Below are 17,781 nucleotides of genomic sequence, written 5' to 3' on the forward strand. Positions count from 1 at the left end.
AAAACATCGGCCAGGTGTGGTGGCTCACGCCTGTAATCCCAGCATTTTGAGAGGCCAAGGTGGGTGGATCACTTGAGGTCGGGAGTCCAAGACCATCCTGGCCAACATGGTGAAACCCTGTCTCTACTAAAAATACAAAAATTAGCTGGGTGTGGTGGTGGGCGCCTGTAATCCCAGCTACTCGGGAGGCTGAGGCAGGAGAATTGCTTGAACCTGGGAGGCAGAGGTTGCAGTGAGCCGAGATTGTGCCTCTGTACTCCAGCCTGGGTGACAGAGTGAGACTCCGTCTCAAAAAATAAATGAAACAAACATATCATTCATACTTTTTATGTCAGTAGAGTTGAAGTTGCCTTTTTTATTGTAGTGAAATAACCATAACATGAAATTTACAATTTTAACCATTTTTAAGTGTACAATTCAGTGGCATTGAGTACATTCGTGGTGTCGTGTAACCATCACCACTGTGTATTTCCAGAACTGTTTCATTATTCCAAACAAACTGTGTACCTATTAAACAATAACTCTTCATTTCACCCTTCTCCCTGCTGCTGGTAACCTCAATTCTATTTTCTGTTTCTTTGAATATGCCTATTCTGGGAACATAAATATGTGTGGAAACATATAATCTGTGTTACTTTCTGTCTGGCTTAGTTCATTCAGCATAATGTTTTCAAGGGGTTTCTCTGTGTTGTATCCTGTTTCAGAACTTCATTTCTTTTTTTTTTTTTTTTTTTTTTTTTTTTTGAGACTGGGTCTTATTCTCACCCAGGCTGAAGTGCAATGGCATGATCTTGGCTCTGCAACTTCACCCTCCCAGGTTCAAGCAACTCTTTCACCTTACCCTCTTGAGTAGCTGGGACCATAGGCACATGCCACCATGCCTGGCTAATTTTTATAGTTTTTGGTAGAGATGGGGTTTCACCATGTTGCTCAGGCTAGTTTCGAACTCATGTCCTCAAGTGATCCCCACCTTGGCCTCCCAAAGTGCTGGGATTGCAGGCATGAGCCACTGTGCCTGGCCTCGATTACTTTTATCTTTTTTAGATGGAGTCTCGCTCTATCACCAGGCTGGAGTGCAGTGGTGCGATCTTGGCTCACTGCAACCTCCGCCTTCCGGGTTCAAGCAATTCTCCTGCCTCAGCCTCCTGAGTAGCTGGGACTACAGGTACGCAGTACCCCACCCAGCTAATTTTTTATTTTTGGTAGAGATGAGGTTTCACCATGTTGGCCAGGATGGTCTCGATCTCTTGACCTCGTGATCCGCCCGCCTCAGCCTCCCAAAGTGCTGGGATTATAGGTGTGATCCACTGTGCCTGGCCTCCATTACTTTTTATAACCAAGTAATATTCCATTGTATATATATAGCACATTTTGTTTATCCATTCATTTGTTGTTGGACACTTGGGTGTTCCTACATTTTGCCTATTGTAAGTAGTGCTAGTGTGAACATTGGTGTAAAAATGTTTTTGAATCCCTACTTGAAGTACTTTTAGCTCTATACCTAGGAGTGAAGTAGCTGAATCATACGGTAATTTAACTGTTTTGTCCTGGCATGGTGGCTCATGCCTGTAATCCCAACACTTTGGGAGGCTGAGATGGGCGAATCACTTGAGGTCAGGAGTTGGAGAACAGCCTGGCCAATATGGTGAAACCTGTCTCTACTAAAAATAGAAAAATTAGCCAGGCGTGGTGGTGCATGCCTGTAGTCCCAGCTACTCGGGAGGCTGAGGCAGGAGAATCGCTTGAACCTAGGAGGTGGAGGTTGCAGTGAGCCAAGATAACACCACTGCACTCCAGCCTGGGTGACAGAGTGACACTCCGTCTCAAAAGAAAAAAATATATATGGTAATGATTTAACTTTCTGAGGCATGGTCAAACTGTTCTCCACAGCGGCTGTGCTGTTTTACATCCCCACCAGCAAAGCACAACGGTTCCAGTTCTGCATCCTTGCCAACTTGATATCTTCTGCCTGTTTGATAATAGGCATCTTAATGGCGTGAAGTAGTGTCTCACCGTGGTTTGGGTTGCGTCTTCCTAATGTTAAGCATCTTTGCAGGTTCTTATTGACCGTTTGTGTATTTTCTTCGGAGATATCGCTGTTCAAATTTGCCCATTTGTATATTTTCTTCGGAGATACCGCTATTCAAGTTTGCCCATTTTTGAATTTGGCTCTTTAGTTTTTGTTGTTGAGTTTTAGGAGTTCTTTATGTATTTTAGATATGAATTCCTTATTAGATATATGATTTGCAAATACTTTCTCTCATTCTGTTGGTTGCCTTTTCTCTCTCTTGATTGTTGCCTTTGGTGCACAGAAGTTTCCATTCTGATGAAGTTTAATTCACTTATTTTTTTCTTTTGTTGCCTCTGCTTTGGGTGTCATATGCAAAAAGTCATGGCCAAGTCCCCGGTCGTGAAGCTTTTCCATTATATTTTCTTCAAAGAGTTTTTCAGTTTTTGTTTGGTTTAGTTTGGGGTTTTTTTGTTTGTTTGTTTTTGTTTTTGAGACAGAGCTTCACTCTCATTGCCCAGGCTGGAGTGCAGTGGCACAATGTCGGCTCACTGCAACCTCCGCCTCCCAGGTTCAAGTGATTCTCCTGTCTCAGCCTCCCAAGTAGCTGGAATTACAGGTGCCCACTACCAGACCTGGCTAATTTTTGTATTTTTAGTAGAGAGGGGGCTTTGCCGTGTTGGCCAGACTGGTCTTGAACTCCTGACCTCAAGTGATCCACCCACCTTGGCTTTCCAAAGTGCTGGGATTACAGGCATGAGCCACTACACCCAGCTGTGTTTGGTTTGGCTTTGAAACAGTTGTCTAGGCTGGAATGCAGTGGTGCAATTTTGGCTCACTGCAATTTCTACCTCCTGGGTTCAAGCGATTCTTCTGCCTCAGCCTACCGAGTAACTGAGATTACAGGTGTGCGCCACCACACCCAGCTAATTTTTGTATTTTTAGTAGAGACAGAGTTTCACCATGTTGGCCAGGCTGGTCTGGAACTCCTGACCTCAAGTGGTCCACTGGCCTCAGCCTACCAAAGTGCTGGGATTATAAGCATGAGCCACCACACCCAGCCGAGTTTTTACTTCTGAGTATTACATTGCTGGGAGTGGTGGCTCACACCTGTAATCCCAGCACTTTGGGAGGCTGAGGCGGGCGCATCTCGAGGTCAAGAGATCGAGACCATCCTGGCTAACACGGTGAACTCCCAGCTCTACTAAAAATACAAAAGTTAGCTGGGCATGGTGGCATGCACCTGTAGTCCCAGCTAGTTGGGAGGCTGAGGCAGGAGAATCACTTGCACCAGGGAGCCGAAGGTTGCAGTGAGCCGAGATCGCGCCATTGCACTCCAGCCTGGGCAACAGAGCGAGACTTCGTCTCCAAAAAAAAAAAATATTGCATTTTGGTCTTTGATCCATTTTGAGCTAATTTTAAAAATAGAGTGTAAGGTAAGTGCCCAGCTTCTTTTTTTTCTTTTTGTGTGTGGATACCAGTTTTCCCAGCATTATTTTTATTTATTTATTTATTTATTTTGAGTCGGAGTCTTGCTCTCTGTCACCCAGGCTGGAGTTCAGTTCTTGCCTATTGTAAGTAGTGCTAGTGTGAACATTGGTGTAAAAATATGTTTTTGAACATATTTTTCATGTCCCTTCGAGTAGGGACTCGAAGTACTTTTAGCTCTATCCCTAGGAGTGAAGTAGCTGAATCATACGTTATTTAACTGTTTTGTCCTGGCATGGTGGCTTACGCCTGTAATCCCAGCACTTTGGGAGGCTGAGATGGGCGGATCCATCCATTTATTATGTGTTCTTTAACTTCTTTCAGTGATCTTTTGCAGTTTTTTTGCAACCTCCGCTTCCCAGGTTCAAGTAATTCTTCTGCCTCAGCCTCCTTAGTAGCTGGGATTATAGGCATGCACCACCATTCCCAGCTAATTTTTGTATTTTTAGTAAAGACAGGGCTTCACCACATTGCACAGACTGCTCTTGAACTCCTGACCTCAAGTGATACACTTGTGTTGGCCTCCCAAAGTGCTGGGATTACAGGCTGAGCTATTGTGCCCAGCCAGTATCTATTGAATAGACTTTCTTTTTCCAATCGAATGATGTATTAGTCAGTTTGGGCTGCCATAAGAAAATACTACAGACTGGGTGGCTTGGCATAAGCAACAGAAATTTATTTCTCACAATTCTGGAGGCTAGGAAGGGAAGGTACCACCCTATTCAGTTCCCAGTGAGGGTTCTCTTCCTGGCTTGCAGATGGCCTCCTTCTTGCTGTGTTCTCACATGGTGGAGAGAGACAGATCTCTGGTATCTCTTCTCTTTTAGAGGCACCAGCCCTATTGCATTAGGGCCCCACCTTATGATCTCATTTAACCTATATCACCTCACAGCCACTCTCCCCACCTTGGGGGTTGGGGCTTCAACATACAAAATTTGGTGGGACACAAACATGACAAAGGGTCCAAGCATCCTTGCTGAAAATCAATTGATAATATACGCAAGGGTTTATTTCATGGCTCTCTTGAATTATGTTTTATTTCCTATCATGCCAGTATCACATTGTTTTTTATTATTGTAGCTTTGTGTTAAGTTTTGAGGAAGTGTGAGTCCTCCAACTTTGTTCTTTTTCAAGATTGTTTTGGCTATTTGGGGTCACTTGCCATTCCATATGAAGTTCAGGATAGGTCCTATTTTTCTTTGAAGCAGGATCTCACTCTGTCACCCAGGCTGGAGTGCCATGGCACAAACTCAGCTCACTGCAGCCTCGAGCTCATGGGCTCAAGCGACCTTTCCCGCTCGGCTTCCTGAGTAGCTGGGACCACAGGTGCGTGGCACTGTGCCCAGTTAAGGGTTTTTCTATATGTACCAAAAACACCATTAAGATTGTGGTAGGTATTGAATCTGTAGATCACTTTGGGTAGTGTTGTCACCTTAACAATGTGAAGTCTTCCAATCCATGAACAGCGAGTGTATTTCCATTTATGTGTTCTTTAACTTCTTTCAGTGATCTTTTGTAGTTTTTCAATTTATGAGGCTTTTGCCTCTTGATTATATGTATTCCTGAATATTTTATTCATTTTAATGCTCTTGTGAATGGAATTGTTTTCCTTAATTTCTTTCTTTTTTTTTTTTTTGAGATAGAGTCTCACTCTGTCACCCAGGCTGGACTGCAGTGGTGCAATCTCGGCTCCCTGCAACCTCCGCCTCCCGGGTTCAGGTGACTCTCCTGCCTCAGCCTCCTGGGTAGCTGAGATTACAGGCCTGCACCACCATGCCCAGCTAATTTTTTTTTTTCTTAGTACTTTTTTTTTTTTTTTTTTGAGACAGAGTCTTGCTCTGTCACCCAGGCTGGAGTGCAGTGACCTGATCTCTGATCACTGCAAGCTCCGTCTCCCGGGTTCACGCCATTCTCCTGCCTCAGCCTCCCGAGTAGCTGGGACTACAGGCGCCTGCCACCACGCCTGGCTAATTTTTTGTATTTTCAGTAGAAACGGTGTTTCACCATACTAGCCAGGATGGTCTCGATCTCCTGACCTCGTGATCCGCCTGCCTCAGCCTCCCTAAGTGCTGGGATTACAGGCGTGAGCTACCATGCCCAGCTTTTTTCTTGGTACTTTTAGCAGAGACAGGTTTCATCATGTTGGCCAGGCTGGTGTCGAACTCCTGACCTCGAGTGATCTGCCCACCTTGGCCTCTCAAAGTGCTGGGATTAAAGGCATGAGCTATCGTGCCCGGCCTTTTTTTTTTTTTTTTTTTTTTTTTTTTTTTTGAGACGGAGTCTCACTCTGTCCCCCTTGCTGGAGTGCAGTGGCCGGATCTCAGCTCACTGCAAGCTCCGCCTCCCGGGTTCAGGCCATTCTCCTGCCTCAGCCTCCCGAGTAGCTGGGACTACAGGCGCCCGCCACCTCGCCCGGCTAGTTTTTTTTTGTATTTTTTTAGTAGAGACAGGGTTTCACTGTGTTAGCCAGGATGGTCTCGATCTCCTGACCTCGTGATCCACCCGTCTTGGCCTCCCAAAGTGCTGGGATTACAGGCTTGAGCCACCGCGCCCGGCCGTGCCTGGCCTTTTTGTTTGTTTGTTTTTGTTTTGAGACAGAGTCTCACCCTGTCGCCCAGGCTGGAATACAGTGGTGTGATCTCAGCTCACTGTAACCTCCACCTACCAGGTTCAAGCGATTCTCCTGCCTCAGCTTAGTGAGTAGCTGGGACTACAAGCACCTGCCATCACACCCGGCTAATTTTTGTATTTTTAGTAGACATGGGGTTTCGCCATTTTGGCCAGGCTGGTCTCGAACTCCTGACCTCAGGTGATGCACCCGCCTTGGCCTCCCAAAGTGCTGGGATTATAGGTGTGAGCCACCATGCCGAACCTGGCTCTGTTTTTTCAAGTTATGTCTCCTCCTAATGTATCCCACTACTGCTTTCTTCAGAGCTGGCTTCCCTCTTCTCACTTGGGAAGGAGCATCTCTGTGTGTGTGTATTTTCAGTCTGTGGAACATCTGGCAGCCATGGCTCTTCCTCTCTCTCCAGTTAGAAGATCAGGTCAGGTTTGAGGCCTAGAAATTCTGCTGGCAGAGAAGGAAACACAACAGGTGCATTTCTGCTGAGAACCAAAGCCTATGGTCTGCAGAGAGCAGGCAGAGAGATTCAGCTGGACCAGGTAGGAAGGCCCACGATGGTGGAATAGGTAGGGCCTCTAAAGATAAAACTATGTCCGGGGTGGGGAGGGATGGGGGTGACTCATGGCTGAAGGAGAAAGAAGGGCAAAGGGAGAAAAGAGTGCAAGGTGATTAAGAGGTTCAGACTCTGGCTGGGTGCAATGGCTCATGCCTGTAATCCCAGCACTTTGGGAGGCTGAGGCAGGAGGATCACTTGAGCCCAGGAGTTTGAGACCAGCCTGGGCAACAGAGTGAGACCCTCTCTCTACAAAGAACCAAAAAATTAGCCAGGCCTGGTGGCTCATGCCTGTAGTCCCAGCTACATGGGAGGTAGAGGTGGGAGGGTCACTTGAGCCTGGGAGGTTGAGGCTGCAGTGAGCCATGATTGTGCCACTGCACGCCAGCCTGGGCGACAGAATGAAATCCTGCCTCAAAAAAGAAAAATTCAGATTCATCAGGACTATACCAAATCATGCTGGGGAGACAGAAAGTCCTGCCAAGCATGAGTGGAATTCCGTGGTGCAATATCTATAGGGAACTTGGAGAGAGGGGCTACCTCAGGCCCAGCCTCTTTCCTCCCTGTGGAGCTCAGGTCTGTCCCCTGGAGAAAGGGTCTAGTTTCTAGGTCTAGAAAGGATGTGGAATTTCCATCACTCTCAACAACTGAAGTACTCAGAGAGCCTGGAGAGGGGCAGGGGTGAGGGCAGTGCCTACCCAGCCAGATCAAGTTCCCACAGTTCTCCAACATCGCCGCCTGTTGGTGAAAAGCTAGATGCATCCGTTCCCTCGTGAAATTCGCGGCCACATTGTCAAATGTCACTGACCCCTGAAATAACACGTGGGTGTGGGAAAAAAGGCACTGCTGGAGATCAATTTAAGACAAGATAAAAATACTTCTAAGTTACAGAAAAAATACATGGAATTCACTGCCCTCAGTAAGTGGTAGAAGTTTAAAATGTAACTGGGATCAAGCAGAGTGATAAAAATTACTGGAGGCAAATAAATACAGATATGGTGGTGGTGGTGGTTGTTGTTTTTTGAGACGGAGTCTTGCTATATTGCTAGGCGGGAGTTCAGTAGTGCGATATCAGCTCACTGCAACCCCCGCACCCCCGTTCAAGTGATTCCCCTGCCTCAGCCTCCCCAAGTAGCTGGGACTACAGGCACACGACACCACGCCTGGCTAATTATTTGTATTTTAGTAGAGACGGGGTTTCACCACGTTGGCCAGGATGGTCTCGATCTCCTGACCTCGTGATTCACCTGCCTCAGCCTCCCAAAGTGCAGGGATTACAGGCGTGAGCCACCGCACCCGGCCACAGTTACAGTTTTATTGCTAATCTTCTGTACTCACCTTTTGCTTTTCCAAGCCCCAGATAGAAGAAACAAATCTGGTGTTCCCTGACTCTGCACCACCCAAGTCAGGGTGGTTCAGTCCCCCAGCTTTGCTGGAAGAACCACATCACTCAGCCCCACAATGCCCCAAACCACAGGAAGAGCAACCAGGTTTTAGGCCCTGGAAACCTGGAACTTGGGAAGAGGCCTAGGAGCAACCTGCTATACCCAAAAGCTCCCATCCCAGCTCACAGGTGAAGGGCCAGTGGAACAGGAATGTGTTCTTTCTAGAGAAAGCCTTGGGACTTCCTGCCCTTTCAGTAATGGCTTTTGTGCATTCTACTGGAACGTCAGGTATCAAACCACTACTGCCAGTGCTTATCTCTTGCCCGCCGGCAGTTGGCCTTCTGGTCCGTCTGACGCAGCCGACATCTGCGGCGTTCACCTTGCTTCCTATCTTGTTTTGCTTCCAATTTTCCATTACAAAAAACTTCCAGCATAGAGAATATTACCTCCGATTGGGCGCAGTGGCTCACACCTGCAATTCCAGCACTTTGGGAGGCTGAGGAGGGTGGATCATGAGGTCAGGAGATCAAGACCAGCCTGGCCAAGATGGTGAAACCCGGTCTGTACGAAAAATACGAAACTTAGCTGGGCATGGTGGCAGGCGCCTGTAATCCCAGCTACTTGGGAGGCTGAGGCAGGAAAATTGCTTGAACCCAGTAGGCGGAGGTTGCGCTGAGCCGAGATCGCACCACTGCACCCCAGCCTAGGTGACAGAGCCCGACTCTGTCTCAAAAAAAACACAAAACACCTTCTATATCCACCTGAGTTCAGCAGCTGCTGCTCTGTTGTCCTGTTCTCCAAAATGCTCTCTACATGTTGTATTTCTGGTTGAACCATTAGGAAGTAATTTGCAGCTGGTGACACATCTCCCCAAATGTCGCATCCCTCCTCTCAAAAATGAGACCATCACTCCACATAACCACACCTAAGAAAATTAACAGTAATTCTGTAATCTCATTTAATAGCCAGCCCATGTTCAAATTTTCCCAATGTCCCCAAAATGTCCAGTAAAGTTTTTTTTCAGGCTAGGATCAACAACCACAGTCCTTGCTTTGTGTCCAGTTATTCTTTTACTTTTTTTTTTTAAGTACATATGTATATATGTATGTTTTTAGAGACAGGGTCTTGCTGTGTTGCCCAGTCTGGTCTCAAACTCCTGGGCTCAGCTCAAGCGATCCTCCTGCCTTGGCCTCCCAAAGTGCTGGAACTACAGATGTGAGCCACTATGCCCAGTCTCCACCTACACAGGAGACACGGCGCCCTGTCTGCTTGTGGCTGCCTCTTCCGGCTTTGGAACTACAGACAGCATTATGACCACAAGCCTCCAATACCCTATTATTTCTCAGGACCAGACCCCTTTCTGAACAGGCCTGTGAGAAGCCCCAAATTCCAGTGTCAAGAACTCCAGTAGGCCGGGCGCGGTGGCTCACGCCTGTAATCCCAGCACTTTGGGAGGCCGAGACGGGCGGATCACAAGGTCAGGAGATCGAGACCATCCTGGCTAACACAGTGAAACCCCGTCTCTACTAAAAGTACAAAAAACTAGCAGGGCGAGGTGGCGGGCGCCTGTAGTCCCAGCTACTCGGGAGGCTGAGGCAGGAGAATGGCGTAAACCCAGGAGGCGGAGCTTGTAGTGAGCCGAGTTCGCGCCACTGCACTCCAGCCTGGGCGACAGAGCAAAGACTCCGTCTCAAAAAAAAAAAAAAAAAAAAAAAAAAAGAACTCCAGTAGACTGGGGGAGACCCTTCTTTCTAAGCGGGCAAGTTGCCATAGAGGGTCCTTGTCCCTGCAGCTTTGTCCTGGGCGGCCCCTCCCCTGCTCTCATTCAGGCCATTCCAGGTTCTCATTGCTAGGGCATCCCTTGCGTGCGTCTCCTCATGAACCCACAAAAGGAACTCTCTGGATGTGTACACGTGGGATTCCGGTTCACAGGGAAAATACATATTTTTCTGCCAAAATAGTTACTCCACTTCCCATTTCCACCAGCTCTGAAGACTCGCACAAATTCCCCACATCTGTACATTTGCTACTGTCAGGTGTTCCCTGGCCATGTGGTTTTCTACTCTTGTCCCTGTTTTTGCCCATTTTTTCTGTTGGAATTTTGTTTGTTTGTTTGTTTTTTGAGACAGAGTCTCACTCTGTCACCCAGGCTGGAGTGCAGTGGCACAATCTCAGCTCACTGCAAGCTCCGCCTCCCGGGTTTACGCCATTCTCCTGCCTCAGCCTCCCGAGTAGCTGGAACTACAGGCACCCACCACCATGCCTAGCTAATTTTTTTGTATTTTTTAGTAGAGACAGGGTTTCACCGTGTTAGCCAGGATGGTCTCGATCTCCTGACCTCGTGATCCGCCCGTCTCAGCCTCCCAAAGTGCTGGGATTACAGGCTTGAGCCGCTGCGCCCCGCATTTTTTTTTTTTTTTTTGAGACGGAATCTCACTCTGTAGCTGGAGTGCAGTGGCGTGATCTCACTCACTGCAACCTCTGCCTCCCTGGTCCCAGGTTCAAGCAGTTCTCCCGCCTCAGCCTCCCGAGTAGCTGGGATTACAGGCACCCACCACCACGTGCAGCTATTTTTTTGTATTTTTAGTAGAGACGGGGTTTCACCATGTTGGCCAGGCTGGTCTTGAACTCCTGACCTCGTGATCTGCCTACCTTGGCCTCCCAAAGTGCTGGGATTACAGGCGTGAGCCACCGTGCCCAGCCCGGAAAATTTTTGGTCTTATTTCATTGATTTGGGTGAGGCCTGTATCTGTTTTGCAAACATGTCCCCACTTGTTGCTTGTTTTCTGGTGTGGTGGCCCAGCCCACACAGGGTCACCTCTGCCTCCACTGTTGACTTTTCTCTCTCTCGCTGTCTATGTCCCGTCTGCCACCCAAACTGGGGGTTCTTGTTCCTTTTCCTCCTTACCCCCACAAGAGTCACGCTAACACAGGTCCCTAACATTTCCCATCAGGGCTTTAACACCCCCATAGAGCAGCCAGAGAACATAAAAAAAACCACCACAGCCCCCGTGAGAACCCCTGAGCGGTGTCCTGTGATCCCAGAATGAAGTGCAGAACCCCTGTGGCTCACAGGGTCCCCCATAGTTTGGCCCCATCTCTAGTCTCACCTATGCGTCCTCCTCCTCCGCTTAGCCTCAGGCTTTTCCTGATGTGCCACACTGTCCTGTGCTGTGGGGCCTCTGCCATGCGGTTCCATGGCCTAAGCCACTCTCTACCTGGCTATGGCCTCAGAATGGCCTCTCTGACCCCACATAGCTCCTGGGGCACTCGGCTCCCCTTTTTCTGCTATGCCTTGTTTAGTGTTCGTATCTCTCCAGCCCAGCAGACTGTGCACTCCACGACGGGGAAGCTCCAGTTCCTGCACACGGCTTGGCATACAGGTGGTACCCAATACATACTTGCTGAATGAACAAGGAGGCTATTTTAAGCCCTGGAGGCATTTGCTGGGTAGAGAAGCTCCAGGCAGAGTAGAAGGCACTCACTGGAAGGATGGACAGCTCACCTGACGTCCAGCCTTCGAGAGCACAGCTGCAGTTCCCAGCTCCTGGGCTGGGGCAATGGGCAGACATCCAGAACAGCAGGGACTAGGGGACAGACAGACCAAGAGAGTCCAGCGGGGACTGTGGGAGACAGACGGACCAAGAGAGTCCAGCGGGGACTGTGGGGGACAGACGGACCAAGAGAGTCCAGCGGGGACTGTGGGGGACAGACGGACCAAGAGAGTCCAGCTGTGACCTGTGGCTCCTCCACTGACCATGCCTCTTCACTTCCCCTGTCCTCAGGGCTTGGTTGGAACAAACTCAGTTCTTTTGGTGGCATTAAGCTGCCTCTGGCACACATTCTAAAGTGGCTGTGGTCATTCCGGGCCAGCCTGAGGGCTAGAGGCTGCACTAGGGTTTGTGTGCGTCTCAGTGTGGGATGTGAAGTGGGCTCCCCATGGGACTTGTTTTCCCAGCAACAGTCACTACCTGGCTGCTGCAGACAGGAGGCAGTGCAGAAGCTGGCCACACCCAGTCAGGACCAAGATGGGGATGGGAGCAGCCCTAATTGCCCTCACTGCTCATTACATGCAAATTGTAATTAATACATCAGCATATGACATGCCTGCCAGCGCGTGACAATATACAGATGCCATCGCAGCACCACAAGGTTCCCTTATAGGGCTTAAAAGAGAGGGTTCCTCCGTTCAGGGAATTGCCCACTCCTTTTCTAGAAAGCTTGTGAATAACCCAACCCCCCGCTTTTTTTTTTTTTTTTTTTTTTTTGAAACAGTGTCTCACTCTGTGGCCAGGCTGGAGTGCAGTGGCACAATCTCAGTTCACTGCTACCTGCGCCTCCCAGGTTCAAGCGATTCTCCTGCCTCAGCCTCCTGAGTAACTGGGATTATAGGCACATGCCACTGTGCCCGGCTAATTTTTGTATTTTTAGTAGAGATGGGTTTCACTATGTTGGCCAGGATGGTCTTGATCTCCTGACCTCGTGATCCTCCTACCTCAGCCTCCCAAAGTGCTGGGATAACAGGTGTCAGCCACCGCACCCGGCCAACCCACCCCTTCTTTAGCATATTGCATTAGTCCGTTCTCACACTGCTATAAAGAAATACCCGCCGGGCGCGGTGGCTCACGCCTGTAATCCCAGCACTTTGGGAGGCCGAGGCGGGCGGATCACAAGGTCAGGAGATCGAGACCACAGTGAAACCCCGTCTCTATTAAAAATACAAAAAATTAGCCGGGCACCGTGGCGGGTGCCTGTAGTCCCAGCTGCTCAGGAGGCTGAGGCAGGAGAATGGCGTGAACCCGAGAAGCGGAGCTTGCAGCGAGCCAAGATCGTGCCACTGCACTCCAGCCTGGGCGACAGAGCGAGACTCCGTCTCAAAAAAAAAAAAAAAAGAAATACCCAAGACTAGGTAATTTATAAAGAAAGAAGTTTAATTGGCTCATGGTTCTGCAGGTTGCACGGGAAGCATGGTGAAACCCGCTTCTTGGTGGAAGGCAAAGGGGGAGCCAGCACTTTACGTGGTGGAAGCAGGAGGAAGAGAGAAGAGAGGGGGGTAGAGGTGCCACACACCTTTAAATGACCAGCTCTCAGGAACTCACTCACTCTTAGAAGAACAGCATTAAAGGGGAATCCACCATTGTCATCCAGTCCCCTCCCACCAGGCCCACCTCTAGCACTGGGGATTAAATTTCAGCCTGAGATTTGGGTGGGGACACCAATCCAAAACATCACATATAACTCAGGAGTCCACCAGTGCCTGTGGGGTCAAAACATTGCATATAACTCAGCCGTCCGCCAGTGCTGCCCTGCCTGTGGGGTCCAAAACATCACATATAACTCAGGAGCCCGCCAGTGCTGCCATGCTCTGTCTACGGAGCAGGCATTCTCCTACACTCTGTTGCTCTGATAAATGTGTTTTGCTTTCACTTTACTGTCAGCTTACTCTTGAATTCCTTCCTGTGCAAAGCCAGGAACCCTCCCAGGCCAAGCCCTGATGGTGCGGTTCGCCTGCATCCGATGTGTGGACAAAACCATTTATGTTGAGTCTGCAGTCCTTAAAGACCAAGGTTGAGGCCTAGTTGGGAGCAGGGCTTAGAGAAGCCTGAGTTAGAGAGGAGAGTCTTTGCCATCCCACAGCTCACCCTCCTCCAGCCGTAAGGGACTGCCCTGGCATGAACACAGCCTTGGTGACCTCCTTCCCCACATCCAGCCAGGGGAGAGTCTCAGAGATCCCCAGCCTGCTCTCCGTGCTGCTGCCAGAATTGTTTTCCTACAACACTCTCAGGACCAGGGAAACACAGAAAGCTGTTTTAGGGGAGCATCTGGCTTCTGCTCCTCTGACTCATTCTCTGCAGAGCAGAGTGAAGTACCTGTGTGGAGAAGGAACTTGTACAGGTAGCTCATGCCCCTCCAGCTTCTTTGTCCTTCCAGTCTTCCTGGGAGCAGACAGAATGCACTGGGGTCTGCTCTTTGCCATGGCAGAGGCCTCTACATATGACTGGGAGGGTCAGTTTCTCAGGACAGTTAGCAGGCGCTTGTGGCTGCAGATGCAAAATCATGGTCGCTAATCAGCTTTATCATTATTTTATTTATTTTATTTTTAGAAATGGGTTCTCACTCTGTTGGCCAGGCTGCCTGAATTCTGGTGTTTTTGTACGTGGAAACTGGTGATGCAAGTACTGAATGTACCTCATGCAGCTGGGAGGAAGATACAGACCCTTGCTATTGCCACCAGTCCCCCACGGTAACAATTCCCGATGATGTCACTCTTTCCCTGCCACTCCTCCTGAGAGGGTACAGTGGGAAGGAAGGGTCTGAATTTTCCTCCCCAGAATTTCCCAAGACACAGGTGTATTAGTCATGAATGTGAGGAGGGAGAACAAGGGCCTGCCCCAGCCCACAGTCCGATTGCCCTTTCCGGCACTGCTTGCTGTGGGTGTTTGGCCCAGGTAAATATTTTTGTTTGTTTGTTTTGTTTGTAGATGGAGTCTCACTCTGTCACCCAGGCTGAAGTGCAGTGGCGCGATCTCAGCTCATTGCAACCTTCACCTCCTGGATTCAAGTGATTCTTCTGCCTCAGCCTCCTGAGTAGCTGGGATTACAAGTGTGCACCACCACACCCGGCTAATTTTTTGTAGTTTTAGTAGAGATGGAGTTTCACCATGTTGGCCAGGCTGGTCTCAAACTCCTAATCTCAGTTGATCCGCTCACCTTGGCCTCCCAAAGTGCTGGGATTACAGGCGTGAGCCACCACACCCAGCCAATGGGTAAATATGCTGAGTATGTATTTCTAAAGGTTTGAACACAGAAGAAAAGTCTGAGATGGAATTTTTTTTAAGTGGGGTAATTTACATGTAAGTAGCAGTTGAAGAAATGAGACAAGGTAAGCTCTCTTAGAGGAAAATGTAGAATAAAGTAAGGAGAATGCCCAGGGCAGACACTGAGTAGAGGAGAAAGTAGTAAAGGAGATTGAGAGTTGTTGGCAGAAAATGAAGGAAGGGTGGTATTATTGATGATAAGGAAATCGAGTGTTCCAAGAAGAACGAACAGTTCATGGTGTCAAATATTGCTGTGAGGTCAAGTAAAGGAAAACTAAAAAATGCCCACTGGTGGCTAGGCGCTGTGGCTCACACCTGTAATCCCAGCACTTTGGGAGGCCAAAGTGGATGGATCACTTGAGGTCAGGAGTTTGAGACCAGCCTGGGCAACAGAGCAAGACCCTGTCTCTACCAAAAAAAAAAATACAAAATGCCGGATGTGGTGGCACGCACCTGTGATCCCAGCTACTCAGGTGGGAGGATTGCTTGAGTCCGCGGGTGAAGGTTGCAGTGAGCCGAGATTGTGCCACTGCACTCCAGCCTGGGTGACAGAGACCTTGTCTCAAAGGGAAAAAAAAAAAAGCCCACTGGTTTTAGAAACAGGGAGGTCAGTGGAGTAGGGAACAGCTCTGCTGTGGGCCCCGAAGACCTTGGACATCTTCACATAGCTGTGTAGCAAGGTCCATCACTGTGTGAGCTAAGTTTGGCAGAATGTTTGGACGCTCCTCCTGAAACTAAGGGAGACAAGCAACCTTGTAAGAAACGACAGTGACACCAGCGCCCCTGGTTGGCTGCATCTGGGATGCTCCCCTTGCCTCTCCTTGGGGTACAGCTGTGGACACACCACTGCCTGGCTGCAGTGTGGAACTGGCACCTCAACAGCACCATGGCCACCATCTGTGCTTCCTGTCATCTGGCCCCTATGGTTTGCTGTCATATTCTGTATCTAGGGACACAGGTTGCTGATCATGCTGTAGCTGTTTGAGTAAGAAATAAACAATCTAGGCTGGGCACAGTGGCACATGCCTGTAATCCCAGCACTTTGGGAGGTGGGTGGATCCCTTGAGGTCAGGAGTTTGCCACCAACCTAACAGGGTGAAACCCCGTCTCTACTAAATACAAAAAAATCAGCCGGACGTGGTCATGCATGCCTGTAATCCAAGCTACTTGGGAGGCTGAGACAGGAGAATCGCTTGTACTTGGGAGGTGGAGGTTGCAGTAAGCCAAGATCTCACCATTGCACTGCAGCCTGGACAACAAGAGTGAAACGTGAAACTCCGCCAAAAAAAAAAAAGAAAAAAAAAGAAAAAAGAAAAGAATCGATATCCTTCGTGCTCATTGCTGACCAAATCCACGTAAGTATGGCAAACCAGCCTAGCATCTGTGGCAGTGACGCTGGTAACCTTGTCAGCTGCTGGATTGCTGCTTAGGGACTGCTTGGATGCTCCGCAGTTGGTAGCCCTGTAAATTGGAAATATCCGTTAGGAAAGCCTGCAGCCACCAGTCACAGAGTGATTACACACCCCCTGTAGGAGATTTGAAAAAGAAAAAGAGGAAATCAAATATTCTGCAATCTTACAATTAATATGATGTATTTATTTTCAGCTTTTTATATACGTTTTTCAAGCACTTCCCAAGTATTTATAGAGTGCCTACTATGTTCCAGGCTGGTGGCTGAGCAGTGAACAAACCAACCTAGGTCCCTATGAGAGGTGACAATGTGCTAGCAGCCCTCACTCTCAGCGCCTCCTCAGCCTCCACATCCACTCTGGCGGCGCTTGAGGAGCCCTTCAGCCCGCCACGGCACCGTGGGAGCCCCTCTCTGGGCTGGCTGAGGCCGCAGCCGCCTCCCTCTGCTTGCGGCGAGATGTGGAGGGAGAGGCGCAGGCGGGAACCGGGGCTGCGCAGTGGCGCTCGCGGGCCAGTGCGAGTTCCGGCGGGCGCGGGCGCAGGCTCGGCGGGCCCCGCACACGGAGCGGCCGGCCGGTGCCGCTGGCCCACGGCAGTGAGGGGTTTAGCACCCGGGCCAGCAGCTGCAGAGGGTGCACCGGGTCCCCTAGCAGTGCTGGCCCGCCAGCGCTGTGCTCGAATTCTCACCGAGCCTCAGCCGCCTCCCACCGGGGGCAGGGCTCGGGACCTGTAGCCCGCCATGTCCGAGCGCCCCCTCCGCGATGGACTCCCGCGCGGCCCGAGCCTCCCCGACGGGCGCCGCCCCCTGCTCCGTAGCGCCCGGTCCCATCCACCGCCCAAGGGCTCAGGAGTGCAGGCGCAGCTGGGGACTGGCGGGCAGCTCCGCCTGCAGCCCGCATGCGGGATCCACTGGGTGAGGCCACCTGGGTTTCTGAGTCTGGTGGGGACTTGGAGAACCTTTATGTCTAGCTAAGGGATTGTAAATCCACCAATCAGCACTCTGTGTCTAACTCAGGGTTTGTAAACACACCAATTGGTACTCTGTATCTAGCTAATTCTGTATCTAACTAACCTAGTGGGGACTTGGAGAACTTTTCTGTCTAGCCCTCTGTGTCTAGTTCAGGGATTGTAAACGCACCAATCAGCACTCTGTCAAACGGACCAATCAGCTCTCTGTAAAAGAGCACTCAGCTGTCTAAAATGGACCAATCAGCAGGATGTGGGTGGGGCCAGATAAGGGAATAAAAGCAGGCTGCCTGCACCAGCTGTGGCAACTTGCTGGGGTCCACTTACACACTGTGGGAGCTTTATTCTTTTGATTTTTGCAGTAAATCTTGCTGCTGCTCACTCTGGGCCCACATTGGCTTTATGAGCTGTAACACTCACCGCGAAGGTCTGCGGCTTCACTCCTGAAGCCAGCGAGACCATGAACCCACCGGGAAGAAGGAATAAACTCCAGGCACACTGTCTTTTAAGAACTGTAACACTCACTGTGA

This window comes from Macaca nemestrina, chromosome 8, assembly GCF_043159975.1.
Source record: "Macaca nemestrina isolate mMacNem1 chromosome 8, mMacNem.hap1, whole genome shotgun sequence".
Taxonomy (NCBI): Eukaryota; Metazoa; Chordata; class Mammalia; order Primates; family Cercopithecidae; genus Macaca; species Macaca nemestrina.